This window comes from Melospiza georgiana, chromosome 1 (genome assembly GCF_028018845.1).
Source record: "Melospiza georgiana isolate bMelGeo1 chromosome 1, bMelGeo1.pri, whole genome shotgun sequence".
NCBI classification, from domain to species: domain Eukaryota; kingdom Metazoa; phylum Chordata; class Aves; order Passeriformes; family Passerellidae; genus Melospiza; species Melospiza georgiana.
The window spans coordinates 24148088-24161625 of record NC_080430.1 but is presented as its reverse complement, the minus strand read 5'-3'; positions in this window follow the sequence as shown (position 1 = coordinate 24161625).

The window sequence follows — 13538 nt, the reverse complement described above, 5'->3', positions numbered from 1 at the left end:
TTGAAGTTTTATTTGGGAGCTGTTTGTTTTATTTTATTATCTGTCTGCGTCTTGCAAATTATTAGATAATGGCTGTAATACAATTCTAGTTTCTGGACTGGACTCTGTAACCATCAAATCTCAATAATTTATGTAAAACAGAAAAAGGCTTTCTCATAGATTCTAATTACCTAGGCCATTAAAAGGAGAGAGATGTAGACATATGAACTGACAAATATACTTTTGCCAAGTGTTGTTTCTTCCCTTTAGTTTGAAGCTTAGCAAGTATTGCATACTGATCTGCAATACATATACAATGTAAGAACCATAAAGACCACTTAAGAGTAGTGTGCACAAATAATATGAAAAATGGCTCATTAGACTCTTTGAGAAACCAGCTGAAAATCATTACTTTAGCTGTAACACTCAAAATCTTGAAACTCATATATTTTTCCATTAAAAAGTATTCCTGAAAAATTATGTGTATGTTTTTAATTCAGTGATAGGCACCCAAACAGAACTGAATCAAGTGGGAGCTTGTTCTCAAAAGTGATTTTTCCAGGCTGAATAGATGCCATCAGTTCTTCATGTACTCATCAGAAACTAAAATTAACCAGCACCATTCTTAGATGAGCCTTTTGCTTTCTGGGCAAAAACAACCCAGAAAAACTGTTGATAAAGTTAGTGGAAAATTTGCTTTGACTTGAAAGTCCTGTGGAAGCTTCTGCAATATTGTTTTCCAGCCTTCATTGAAAGACTGTGCAAAACAGCAAAGATAAATCAAAACTCCTTAACCTTATGGTCTTCTCCCCTTCACATTACATATTTATCTGTTTTGGGATGAATTGATGGGTTTTATGCAGCCCAATGTTAATGAGACTTCTGCAAGGCTAGAGAATGAAAAAAGAACTTCTGCTGTAGTATTTTGATTGTTGGTGGTTGTAGTAGGGCAGATTTTTTTTGTTTCCAGGAAGGATCAGACAAAATATACTGCCTCCTTTGAAAAAGAAACAAAGAAAAAAGGGAAAAAAAAGCACCCACAAACAGCTGACACTTGGTAAAGATTAGAGAGAAGATTTTTAAGAAACTATTTGGAAAATATTGTCAGGATGAGTGAAAAGGAGCATATTTTTGATGTGAGAGATATAAATGGAATCAATGTGTATCAAATATGCATTGAAACTGATACTTTTTCACTGACTTTGCTAAGTTGATAGGGTTTTATGGAAGAAAAGCATCCAAGTATGAATTTATTCAAACTACCACTTAAATGTTCATTTGCACTAAAGCAACCTGTACTGTTTGAAAGGAGATGGGAAAACACATCATGTTAAACTTGTGATTTACTTTGGTGTCTACAAGGATGTGTTGTAAACCTTTCAAGCTCAGTGTCCATTTTTGAGCAAGCTGAATTCTCGTTCACACTATTCACTTTCTGTGAATCCATCCACATGCCTGAAAAAAACCCATTTTCTTTTCCTAGTGTTTACATGCATACTTGCTCGCATTGACATGCTCATGTTAAATCCAGACAGGGGAAAGTCTGTGCCACTGAATGGAAAATGAATTTTCACAGACTGACAGATTCCTTTTTACAATTACTCCTAAAGGGTTTAAAATCAATTTTCAGCGTTCATTTTATTCCATGTTTCACACGTACATCATGTTATGCTAATTCTCAGCCTTTAAAAAAAAAAAAGTAAACCCCCATTTCTTTAATGTTAGGATCAATTTTGAGTAGTTAGATGAAGGAGGAAAATCGTGATGTGATGGAAAGAAAAAAAAATGGGCAGAGAGCAGGAGAGTTGGCAAGTGAGTTTGACTACATGGAAAAATTATTTATAAACATAGGGAGAAGACTTTTTTCCAGTTCTTTTGTTTTCTCCTGTCACATAAGATGATAAAGCAAGACTCTGGAACGGGATTTTGGTTCCAGATACTTATGCCAACTCAAGTTGTGAGTTACAGTGCACTTCTTCAACATAGCAACAGCTCTATTTTTTTCTTAATTTTGCATAAGCTAGAGCTTTTTCTGGGTAGATAGAAAAAAAAGTCTTATGAGACAGCTTGACAGCAGATTAAGCTGTCCACAGAGACAGTGCCTGTAGTTCAGCTGCAGGCCCTGGAGAATGCACAGCTCTGCTGCAGGAGAGCCACTGACAGTGTCTATTGGTGTGCAATGTTCTGCATTAGAAGTTGACCCCTGCTTCAAACTGAAAGTCATTTGGTCATCCAAAATAGCATGGTTTTGCACACTTGGATTTTGATAAGGTTATCCATATGCAAGTTTTGCTGGATCAGTCCATGGTATCAGTCCAGAACCATCCTGTAAGATGGTTCACCATCTTACAGGGGCAAGTCTGAGGGCTTAGCAAGTGTGTCTGACACCCAGTGTTAATAATAATGCAAAATCATCTGCCATGGGAAAAGACATTTGTAGGTTGTAGAGTAGGAACGAGCTTTCTGAGCTGCTCTGCCAACAGGAGAGCTACTGTTAGCTATTATTATGTCAGCTCCAAAAATGCAGAATAGGAAGCCTGCATGACACCTTGTTGTGTTCAGTCTCTATGTGCATGGGTGACAGGGTAAGTGTTGGCACAGAGTGGCTAATTTTGGTCCTTCCATTAAGCATGAGCAACTGGGCTTGGCACAGAGACAAACTTCACAGGGATGGGAAACCTCTAATTCTCCACAGTTCTCTGGCTCTTGTTAAATACATATACTGGTAGACCACTCAGCCATTCAAGCAGTCCTTTCCTTATCCCAGATCATCCTTCTGTGACACTGTGAAGGAAGCCTTGAGGAGTCTATTCCTCAGCAGTTTTCCAGCTTCCCTGCTTCCTCTCACTGCAGCAGCAATTACCTATAATTTGTATCTGACTCTGCTGGGTCTTCCACTACCACTGAACTAGCTGTGAGCTAAGTTACTGCCTTGTGACTCCAAGCTTCCAGTCTTGGCCAGCCAGTGATTTGTACTCTAGTTTTTCCTTGCTTCTCATTAGAAACAGGGAAGTAGTACAATAGAATATGGCAAAATGTGTACTACTTTCACACTTTTTGGTTTAAGCCAAGCAATAAGCTAGAATAGATTAGATTGAACATAATGTCCAGTTGATCAGGAAAAACAATTTTGGATTCAGAAGATCATTTACTAAGTACAGAAGATCCCTAAACAACTATCTGTGATCACATTTTTACATGAACACACAATGATGCCCCTGTTATACAGAAGCTTTTGATGGATACAAGACTAGAAATGCCAGCCTCCAACTGCTTGCCCTGCTTCTCCTCACTTTCCCCAAGATGCCTATTCCCAGGAAGAGGATTTCTCCCAGCATTGGGTGGAGCAACTGTGAAACAGTCCCCAGCTCTCAAGATAGGTTGTGTTCATGTAGATAATCAAGCTCATTCCTTCCCTTTTGGCTATGGCAGTGTAAAGTACAGAGCCCTGTACACAAGTACTAGGCACAAACAGACCTTAAACACCAAAATACTCTCCTGAGGGAGAGTCTTCCCTGGATCTAAAGGGGGATAGTATGTTTACTGTTTCTATGACAGCTGACTTCTACTTTTTGCATTTTAAACAGCAGTGATATAAGAACTCCCCTAAGAAAACTCTCCCACTGCACAAAAGGGACGATACTGAATTATGGACATTCTGTGGGAAAAGACAAAGTGTTGTATTCCAGGTAGATGATATGTATGTCAAACAGTCATCCTTCATCTGTGATAGAGAGTAATCCACCAAACTGGGTTTAAAATGTAGCCTGAGTCTGCAGCATGCTAGTTAAATAAGTGTTTTTCTAGCAAGGTCCAAATCCACCATGATTTCTTGCAGGGACTTTATTGGAGTCCCTTTTAAGAAAGGTGGCTGTAACCATGGGTACAACAAAATGTACTTCAGAAATTGGATGCTGGCAAGATGTTTGTGGATGTGAGGCTGTTGAAGGTGGCTTCATGTAAGCTCAGGGGGGATGTGCTTGTGTGAAAGTATTGGTTGCCATGCACATTTTGAACTGAAGTTACCTATCAAAGGAGTGCAGAACATAATCAAAGGAGTGCAGCATCATGAGATTAGAGGCTTTTTCTCTTTAGATGTCTAGCAACCATGTGGTGTTCTAGCTCTGTTTTGTTTTGATTTGATTTATTTCACCTCCCCACTGCCATTCTCCTTCCTATTGTATGTAGTAAGTTGAAAAGAAAAGCATTACCTTATAGTTTACCATTTCAAAAAGAGAGAAGGCCAGCAGTTGGAAAATCTTGATCATTCTGTGGTGGACAATATTAAGGGAATCGTAATGCTGAGTTGGAAGGGACCGATCAGGATCATTGAGTCCAACTCCAAGAATCACACCATGTGCCTAAGAGTGTTGTACAAATGCCTCTTGAACTCTGTCTGAACCAGGCTTGGTGCTGTGACCACTTCCCAGGGGAGTCTGTTCCAGTGCCCAGTCACCCTCTGGGTGAAAAACCTTTTTCTGATATCCAACTTGAACCCTCCCTGGCTCACCTTTGAGTCCTGTCGCTGGTCATGAGAGTGAAGTTGTCTCTGTTTAGTTCCAACAAACAATTCAATATCCACGGCATCTGCCTTTCCATTAAGCACTGTTAAAAACCTGTCTTTCTCCACAGTGTTCAAAATCTCTTTGCCAGGAGTTTGAACTCCCTTCCTACAGCCCATTTGGAGTCACAGCAATGTGAGCAAACAAAGTTTACATTATGATGGTGCTTTTCGGTGAAAAGTGAGAGCCAGTTCCAGTTGACATACAGACTGAAAGTCTCAAGGACTCTTAGCCAGGCACCATTCATAGGCAAGGCAGTCCCTTCTGCTAGGGAAAGAAATACATTTTAACACACTTAGGATAGGGAAAATAAAAAGGTACCATTTCTTTTTCCAATAGAATCTGTTTTCTGCACAATGCTGAATCATTTTGGCACTGAAGCCAAGACCACAGATGAACATTGATTCGTTCCTTGCAGTCTTTAATTTCCTTGTAAATTCTTTACAAGCATTCAGATTAATGTATTTGTGGTCCATTTCATTCTAATTCATTTAAGTGGTCTATATCTGCCCTCGAATCTCATTTGAATTTTTTTGTTAATACAATATTTTGCTGCGTTACTTTGAACAGCTTTAAAAGTATAATGTTTTTGAATGCTCTAGTTAAAGAAAAATTGTACCTTCAAAATGCTGTGTTACAAGTTGGAACTGTATACTTTGGAAGTGATGTTTCTATTATAACAGCCAAAGGCATCACAGGGTGCTTTCGTCTGTATGTCTGTCTTCTACTTTCTGTGTTACAATGTGTATTTGTACTTCCTCACTAACTTGATACTCTTCAGTCTGAAGGCCTAAATCTGCAAAGACATGAATACAGTACTTCAGCTGAGCAGTCTCACAGAGCAGAGAGGGCTTACTCGTGGGAGTGTAGTTGCTCACAAAAAGTATTTGCAGAAAAAGGCTTTCCTCTAGGAACTGACTTTAATTGTGAGTACACATGGTTAATAACAGCACCAAGACACCAGTGAATGGGGTCTGTGTTTATTGAAAATGTGGACACATTTATCTTCAAGTTATTTGACATTATTCTAAATTATTGCTATTATGATTTAGTGTATTATTTTGTATGAAAACACATTAGTCCTGTGAAAGGGTAGTGGCACAAAAATGTGTTGAGTCTTGCTGCTTTATTGTTTATTTGCATTTAGTATACATTTTGGTTGTTGAAGTGAAGCTAGCTTCTTAGAGAGGAGGGAAGATAGATCATTCTGAAAAAATCAAAAATACGCGTCATACTGTGCATTGAGTTTTGCAATTAGAGTAGTATATGTGTTCAGATTTAGCAATTTTTATTTTTTAGAGAATTTTTGTTTGTTTTAATATGGAATAACTAGATTACTTTGAAATGCTATTGTAGAGCTAATTTTACACATAGTAGGGAGATGTCTGAAAAATTAAAATTATAAAACATTACATAGGCTGCCTTTGGCTTCAGTTTGTTTGTAGAAGGCCCAGCAAGTGTCTCTTGATTTCAGACACTTAAGCCAGGGGTCAAGTTTGTGCAGCATCTTGTAACTGAAGAAAGTTTTCTGCAGTCATAAAGTTGCCCATCTGGGCTTGAAGTAAGATTGCTGCCTAAACAAAAGCATAAAGGCAGCAAATATAGGTGCTGGGTTTTTGGGAGGTTTTTTTGTGCATGGACAATTGCATGAATTAGGGTTGGAGAGTCAAAGTATTTAAAGTCATTTAGCATGGTTTACTCTTGTTGTAATTCCACTGACTACAATTAAATTAAACCAAGAATTTGGCCTTGTAAGTCTGCAAATTTCAGTGTCAGGCAGCTCAGGTCTATATAAAGATACTTAAGCTTAGTAAATCAGCAAGAATACTATATAAATTGTAATGTGTGATAAAAATCTTAACTCTAGTTACATTATTTCTCTAAAAATCTCTATTCATTGCTTTTTTATACAAAAGGTCAGAACTGCACTTCTTAGTGGCATTGAGATATATGGAGAAAAGCAGGATGCTGGTACAGAAATGTACCAGAAATAAGATTCCGTTCTTACTGCTCCATGTGTGCCTACTTTACACGTGACAAATCCCACTGAAGTTAACAGAAGTCATATCAAGTTAAGCCTGTTTGTAAACTCTCACAAGATACTGGTTTAAGAATCTTCAAGATAAGTTATGTTCTCAAAAGGCATTATTAAACTTGTGCTTTCAGGTTTACAGAATACTATGAACAGTGATGACAGCTTCTGAGACACATCCAGAGTAATTTTGTTAATTGATATTACACCAGACCAACATCCATTAGCAAATCAAAATCTCTCCAGTACCTTCATTTCTCAGTACAATTTTATTTTAAAAAACCCAAAAAACAAAACAAAACAAAAAAATCAGAAAATTAAAACAGCCTCTATGCTGTTTGGATTATTTCTTTTCTCTCTTTTTCCACCTTTTTTGTCATAAAATGTCATTTTGCTCTGGAGTTGTCTAGGATTTGCTTATTCAAGGAAAGCGTGCAAAGCAGTTTGGAATACATTTCTTCATTCACCTTAGGGCATATGTTCAGCTGGTGAAAATCAGCATAGTCCTGTTGACTTCTACAGCATTGTATCAGTCTATACTGGTGCAACAGTTGGCATGTCAGGTTTTAGCATTTCAAGTCACTTTACCTACATATGCAGTAGGATTCTGTTTTGCAAGATGGAAAGTTATACAGTGCAAACTGTATAACTACCTAGACTAGCATTGATATCTATTCACAGGACATGATTTCACTGTATCATTTCATACTTGAAATTCATGACGTTCTTTTAATCAGGGTACAAACATGAAAAGGTGCGTGTGTTACTGTTTCTTTTAAAGGTGCATCATTTTTTTTATTCTGTGTGCTTAATAGCAGTTACTAGTCAGTGTTCTTTACATTCTTTGCATTCAGCATTTAAATCATCTGTGTGTGAAATACAGTATCACCTGCAGAGGTACAGAAAAATGTAACAGCGATTTCTTGAATTGTTACTCAAATATACTGGTTTACCTTTTAGTCATCAGTATGACATCAAGGGGCTACAGCATGTGAACTGTGGTATATACAAGTCTTGCACCATTGCTGTACAGGAAATCTTGCAGACTCTCTCCTCTTCTTGCACAGCTGCTGATTACCATACATGCATTGGGAAAAAGTATATTTCTGCTGTACAGAATGGCTGGGAAGTAACACAGACACTTTGGAAACTCTAGAGCTCCCTTTGCAAGCTTTCAAACAAAGCCCTTTGATCTAACTGCATGCCTGTTCTGTGTCCCAAATTTCACCCTATGGGGCTTTCTGCTTTAAGAACACCCTCAGCTGGGGCTACTTTATGTTGACTGCATTGAAGTTCATCGGAGCATGCACCTTACCGTATTAACATATTCTTTAGCTTTTACAAGTTTGTAAAGATGGTTGACTGCAAAACTAATGTGTCAATACAGCAGAATTAAATTAAGGCACACAGAAAGTTATCAATAATGTATTATATCAGAATTACAGTCCTTTGGAACTGAATGTTTTGCTGCTGGCAGTGCAAGAAAAGCAAAGTTGTGTATTTATTGTTGGGTGCTGAGGGTTCAGTATGAAAATCAATATAATAAAAATTTTCACAGTGTCTAGTTCTCTTTAGTTCCCAAATTATTGAAAAGTAAAAAGGCAAAGTATTAGTTTTGTATTTAAAACTGCTTCACCCTTCTAGCTATATTTTTCTTTTATCTAAAAATGTAAAATGAATACAAATGCAGTAAGTATTGTATATTAAATACAGAAAATTAGCAATGTTGGTTTCTAGTTTTTGTTTCCAAGTGTTTTTCTCAATACCCTGTGTATTCTAGAAAATCAGCAAACACACACAACCAGACACAGAAACATAAGCACATGCATACCCTTTCCAGCACCTTACTATATACCAATTTTATAAAAATCTACCCTCCTTTATCACGATTACTCATTCCTAGGTATTTTGCTTACGTACGATGAATTCCATTTTAAAAAAATTATAATCTGAGAGTTTATTTTTTCTTTCAAAAGCAAAACATTGCTGCAGTTGCTGGGGATGCTGTATGATTTAGCACTGATCTGTTTTTACTGAAATCTTTGTTTTGGTGTAGGGGAATTGTGCTTTAATTCAGCTATAATGGCTCTCATTTGTCCATGAAATGCACTATTTTTCCCAAACGTTATTTGATCCAACTGTTGTGCTAAATGTGCATGGTATTTTTGTATTCCTTTAGATTCTGCTATTTTCATCTTCATCTTTTAAAGAGCTGAGCAGACTTTATTGATTGACTGTTTTTTCTTGATTGGTTATTGTTGTGGTTTGACACTGGCTAAATGCCAGGCACCCACAAAAGCCATTTGCTTACCCTCTTCTGCTACAGTTGGGCAGAGGAGAGGGAAAAAAAATGACTAAGTGTTCATGAGTTGAGATAATGACTGGGAGAAAACACTCTAAGGGCAAAACAGGTTCATATTTAAAGGTATAAGGTAGATTTATTATTAACAGAATCAGAGGAGGATAATGAGAAGCAAAATAAGCCTTTAAACCACCTTTTTTCTCCCCCATCCCTTCCTCCTTCCACTGACAGCGCAGGGAGACAGGGCTGCAGCGGTTTGGTCAGTTTGTCACCAGAGATCTTTTTCTGTTCACTCAGGGAGAGAAGTCTTTCCACTGCTATGCCATCAGTTCCCTCCCACTGATGCCTTGAGAGGCTATGTAGAACAGAGACTAGACAGTGTTAAAAGGAATGAAGTGGGTATTTATTAAAAAGGCCTTCAAAGGATACACCTTGGGCAGTACAAGAGCCTGGCCAAGGCTACACCCAAGATGGACAACAGATCACACGTTTTCACACTTTTGTACATTTTGGTCCATTTGCATATTGGGGTTAATTGTCAATTACAGCTTCAAGTTATGAAGTCCTATCCTCCCAGATTGCTCTCCTCAATTTGCTGTTGTTTATTCTTTTTAGGCCTGAAGGTGCAATTGTGTCTTTGGTTCTCAGGCTGGAAAAGGATTGTTTTGTCTAACTAAACTGTGAGGAGAATTTGTTAACACATTATATGAAGTTCAGAGTTATATACTAATGCAGTACAGAATCTGGAAAATATGAAAGCTAAAGCTTAAGGCATTACTGTGGGAGACAGTTCTCTGTGAACCTCTCCAACATGGCTCCAATCTCACACACAGCAGTCTTCCCAAAACTGTTGCAACATGACTCCCTCCCACAGACAAAGAGTCTTTTCCAAACTATTGTGGCGTGGGTCACACGTCCCCAGGGTGCAGTCCTCTAAGGATAGGCTGCTCTAGTTTAGAAGCAAGGGCCCTCTCTATCTCTGGAAGCAGGGACCTTCTCTCTCCATTTGAGTCTCCCACTGGATCACAACTTTCTCTGGCCTCCGCCCACTCTGGTGTGAGTGTTTATCTCATGGGCTGAGTGGATTTCTGCATCCCCCATGAACCTGATGGGATGCAGAACAGTCTGTGTCACCATGGTCCTCACCAGGGCCTGCTGTGGAATCTTGGCTCCAGCACTGGGAGCACCTCCTCCCCTTCCTTTCCCTCTGACCTCGGTGCCACCATGTTGTTTTCCCTCACTTGTCCTCACTTCCTCATCTTCTATGACTAGGAGAAAAACTGCTGCCCGTAGGTGCCACTGCCAACAAGTTCTGCCAGTTCAAAGATTCCTGCAGGATCCTGCAGTGCTGAGAGGTTGATCTCGCCTGGGTTCTTTGCCAGAGAGTTCCTCTCTGTGTTTTCACTGCCAGCCAGGTGGCCCTGCCACCCGCCACAGCGCTGGCGCCATTTAACGTCTCCCTTTGTGCCCTTGTGTCTGCAGCACAGCTGGCTTGGGGTGACCAGGCATGCAAGGCTTGCTGAGATGGCCCCAGCAGCAGACTTCACCATCCCTGGGAAAAAACTACCCAGCCCTATTTTCATTTTCTTCTTAAATATGTCATCACAGAGGCATTACCAGCCCCTCTCATTGGGCCAGCAGCATATCCATCTTCAGAGCCATCAGAGATTGGCTGTCTTGGACACAGTGGAAGCTTCTAGCAGGGTCTCACAGAAGCCACTTCAGTGGTCCCCCCACTACCAGAAATCAGTCTATGCCAAATCAACACAACTATAAATATGACTAGTAACATTTCTGGGTGTATAGAAATCATAAAAGTGTATGTTTTGAGTGAAATGACTTATCAGGCTCCAAAACAAGCTACATTTTTTCTGGTTTTACTTCAACCCAAAAATCCTCATCAAAACACCTTAAATATAGCTTCAGCTGATTGTAAAGTTCATTAAGTTCTCTTTAGAGCAGTATAGAAGAAGTATCCTCTACTAATGTGGCCTCCAACAGCCACCAGATCCAGGGATCTAAAAACTATCAGCTCAAGCATTCAATGACATGTCAGCTTGTGGATGAAAGCTGACACAGGGACAGAAATGACTGCAAAGCTAATCAAACCCTAAAGCTCAAAGGATTTTTAACTTAGAATCAAAACTTTGTGCTGCCCTTGGAAACCTGAAGGAACCATGAAACTAACCATTAGTTACATAAACTGCAGGTGCAACACAGACAAATAAAAAGCTACCTTTACATTATGTGACATTCCAAATTTGTCTTTAAGCACATTATAAGATTATGAGCAGCAGTCCAGCCAGGGACAGGCACAAAGTGAACTGCAGTGAGGCCAGAGTCACAAATACCCAAATTAGCCACAGCTAATTGTGAAAAAAAGGGGAAAATAATGGAAATACATAACATTACATAAAAGCTACTATAGGGATCTGGATACTGTCTGGTGCTTTATCTCGGAGAGTGCTCACAGCAAGACACCACAGAAGAAAATCCAGCAGTCTTGACAATTATTGAACAAATTCTTTATATGGGAATTTTCTTCCTGGCCCTCATCTGTGAGAAGGTGAGTTCCTAAGAGCCAATTATGGAAAAGAAAATTATAGTAAAAAAATAAAATCCTGTAAGCAAAATACTAAGGTAGGAAAAAGTATAAATGGTACTCTTCCCATTACCCACATAAAAGGTATTTCACTCTTTGCCTCAAAATTATCTAATAATACTAGGTGTCACATCTGATAGCACCATAGAAACAAATGTTCATTTAAAAATAATTTTAAATGCATTGTCTTTGTCTATCATTTGCCTGCCATTTACTGAAAAGGGAAAGTAAGTTTTTTACAATATCTGTGCGAGTTCTCATTTTGAACTCATCAGTTGTGTTGCTCCTCCACCTCCCATCCCTTTGATAAACAAGATCATCTTTTAGTCTCCTAGCACTCAGAAGTCCTTTCCCTAAGTATTTTCATCCATTTTTAGAAATCTGGTTTGTCTGGCTGGACTTTCAAGCCTTCCCAGCCCAGGGAAGAAAAGCTAATTGGGGTCTAATTAAAATATTGTGGAGTGCCTAGCAGAGGACTCCCTCCTCCCCAATGCCTGCATAGGAAGAGACCTTGCACCCCTGCTTTCCTGCCATGGCAAGTCTTTCTATTTCCCAGGCACCAGGCTCAAAGCCTCACAGCACAAAGCGTGGCATGAATAAACTCTCTTAGCTCAACTTTGGTCAAAACATTTCTGAAGAGTCATTCTGTCATGGCAGATTTGATGCAGCCCAGGCATTACCTCCCCTGCTTCAGCTGAGCCCCCAGAGTCGTGGAGCCTGATTGCTGTGCCACTATGGGGACAGACAGACAGACAGCTCTGCTCCAAACCTGGGCCACCCTCGAGCCTCCCAGGGCTGCCACAGCACTGGGACAGCCTACACGTGTGCAGTGCCATGGGGCAGCCACCTGAAACAGCACTAATTCCAGAATGGTCCAAATCTGAACGTGCATTTGGGGCAAGGACTTCTCCATGCTTCACAAAAAGGATATTATAATAGATTTAGTAATACTCCTCATCTTCTGTGTATTTTAATGCAATTTATTTCTTTAGTTTTCAATGCATTTCTCCAGCATTGCAAGGCAGCTCAGGGAGAACTTCTGCCTGGTGTGTTTCCAAAGTAGCCATCCTTGTTTTAGAACATACCAGCTGTTTTCTGAGGAATAAAATTTCCCTTATGCACTATATTGCAATTTTGAGCACTAAATTAAATTTGCAACTGAACAAATTTTACTTGCAAATCAAGTACAGTCACTTTCTTAGTTTTCCTCTAGTTCCTCACAGGCTGCTCTTGGTTTTACTAAGCAATTTTGTATCACAAATTCCTGTGGGTTCACCAATTTTTCCAGCTCTTCCCAAGTATGAAGACAGCTATTTCAGTAACAAAACTCATTTGTGCTTGCTATGATTAACGTATTAACATGTGATTACTTTTCTCCATTTTTACAAAGCTGTGACTAACATGCAGTAATTTTTAATGGTAATGCTTTGAGAAAAGGATATTTGAAATTCTGAGTTAATAGATCAGTTAATAGATCCCAATAACTCTCGGGCTTGTCTTAGCACTTCCATTAACCTAATGTAATATTAACCCTGCCGATATTACAATGCTTTATTTTGCAGTGCATATGGCTAACGAGGGATGAGTACACACTTTGGTTTTCCTCTCTTTTTCTTCTCCCTCCCGCCGAAATAGGGTCCCATCCTATGTCAGGACGGGCTGGTATTTCATAATACCTTAGTCTATGCATCTACGGAAGGCAAAAGGAAAAGCGAACACTGCGGTTCCCTCCGTAACCGACCACCAGATGGACCAAGAGACAAACCTCTCACTACCAAATCCTGCCCTCTCCTGGGAGGCAGATTCCAGACGAGAGCCCCAGGACACAATTGAGCGTTTACATTTCAGGGCTCCCCTTTCCAAGGCTGTCCCGCGCTCGCCCCGCCGGCGGCTCCTCAGCAGAACGGGGACGTGGAGCTCCTGGAACGGGTCCAGCGAAGGGCTACAAAGATGGTGGAGGGACAAGAGCATCCCTCTTAGGAGAAAAGGCTGAGGGAGCAGGACCTATTTAGCCTCAAGAAGATACTTGAGAGGGGACCTCATTAATGTGTTTAAATATCT